The sequence below is a fragment of the Penaeus vannamei genome, chromosome 41 (assembly GCF_042767895.1).
Source record: "Penaeus vannamei isolate JL-2024 chromosome 41, ASM4276789v1, whole genome shotgun sequence".
NCBI lineage: Eukaryota > Metazoa > Arthropoda > Malacostraca > Decapoda > Penaeidae > Penaeus > Penaeus vannamei.
The window spans coordinates 6,440,295-6,442,794 of record NC_091589.1 but is presented as its reverse complement, the minus strand read 5'-3'; the positions used below and the strand labels follow the sequence as shown (position 1 = coordinate 6,442,794).

Below are 2,500 nucleotides of genomic sequence, written 5' to 3'. Positions count from 1 at the left end.
AAACACAAAACCATATACACAATTATATAAGCGTGTGTGTGTGTGTGTGTAAGATAAATATCCAGATGCAAATATACAATAAATAAATATATACATACACATGTGTATGTGTTGTGTAAAAACATACAAATATATATATATACATATATATATGTATGTGTGTGTGTGTGTGTGTGTTTGTGTGTATGCGTGTGAGTGTGTGTGTGTATGAGTATGTGTGTGTTTACGCATATATACATATATATATGCATAAATATATTATGTACATGTGTATATAAACATATATACAAATAAATATGTCTGTATGTAGCGGTGTAAATATACACATACACACAAACATACGCACACAAACGTTCACAGACATATACATACCTATATATATATACATATATATATATATATATATATATATATATATATATATATATATATATATATATGTTTATGTACGTATAATTATATATATGTATATGTATATATATATATATATATATATATATATATATATATATATGTATATATACATATATATACATATATATACATACATACATACACACACACACACACATATATATATATATATGTGTGTGTGTGTGTGTGTGTGTGTGTGTGTGTGTGTGTGTGTGTGTGTGTGTGTATTCATATATACAAATGTGTGTGAGTGCGTCTATGTGTGTGTGTGTGTGTTTTCTTAATTATTGAATATATATATATATATATATATATATATATATATATATCTATATTTCTCTATATTGATATATATGCATATATGTATATATATATATATATATATATATATATATATATATATATATATATTTCTTCATATTGATATATATATATATATATATATATATATATATATATATATATATATATATATATATATATATATATATATATATATACATGTACATATACATATGTATGTATATGTGTACTATATATATGTTTATATTATGTGGGTATATATATATATATATATATATATATATATATATATATATATATATATATATATATATATGTATGTATATGCATATATGTATATATACATGATATATATATACTTGTATGTGTGTACATGTATATATATATATATATATATATATATATATATATATATATATATATATATATATATATATATATATACATATATATAGATAGATAGATAGATATATGTATATATATATACATATAGATGTACAGGTAGTACTTGCAAACTCCCGAGTTACGACTTTTTGCCCTTATTAAGCATTCTAACATGTCTGGCGTTTAGCGCAAAAGAAGTGGTGATGCAGCTGGTAGAGCTAAAGAACGCCAGGCCTTCACGATGGAAACAGAAGTGGACATCATAAAAAGAGTGGAGAGCGGTGAGAAGGTGGCGGATGTTGCTCGTTCGTACCAGACGAATCGCTCTACCATCGGTAGAATACTCAAGAACAAGGATAAGATCAGGGAACGTGAAAATATTTGTCCCTATACTTATCATAAATGTTATTTTATGTGCTGTATTTGAAGGTTGTTCAAAGCATATTAAAAACACCGAAAACTACTGTTTTGTTTATACCAGTACGTCCGAAAGGAGAACAGAGAGAGAGAGAGAGAGAGAGAGAGACAGAAAGAGATGGTAAGGGAGATAGAGAGAGAAAAAAATAGAGAAAGAAAGAGAAAGAGAAAGTAGAGAGAAAGAGAAAGGAGAGAGAGAAAGAGAAAGGAGAGAGAAAGAGAAAGAGAAATATGTATATATATACATATATATATATATATATATATATATATATATATATATATATATGTGTGTGTGTGTGTGTGTGTGTGTGTGTGTGTGTGTGTGTGTGTGTGTGTGTGTACACAGATAAGGATGTATAAATGTGTGTCTATTTCTCTTTCTTTGCTTCTGCCTCTATCTACTTGTCTGTCTCTCTCTATTTACATATATATATGTGTGTGTGTGTCTGTGTGTGTGTGTGTGTCTATGTATAAATACATGCATGTATACGTAAACATAGATATATATACATATATACACATGTTTATATATATATATATATATATATATATATATATATATATATATATATATATGCGTGTGTCTGTGTAAACACAGACACACACACTCTCACACACAAAACCCAGACACACACATACATAAACACATACGTACATACAAACACACACACTATCATATATGTGTGTGTGTGTGTGTGTTTGTGTGTGTGTGAATATATATACATGTGTGTGTGTGTGTCCATATATATATTTATATATATATATATATATATATATATATATATATATATATATACATATATATATATACTTATATAAATACACACATGCACACACACATACATATGTGTGTGTGTGTGTCTGTAACTGTATTCTAGTGTTTACGTCCATGTATGTATATATACATGTGTGTGTGTGGTTATGTGTATAGATATATGTATGTATATATATATATATATATATATATATATATATATAT

General features: G+C 25.7%; 1 protein-coding gene across 1 annotated transcript in view; it reads left to right on the top strand.

Annotated features, from left to right (window-relative positions):
- The window catches only part of LOC138860422 (larval cuticle protein A2B-like), a 75,265-nt gene that overhangs the window by 60,993 nt on the left and 11,772 nt on the right, over positions 1 to 2,500 (top strand). The window lies entirely within an intron of this gene.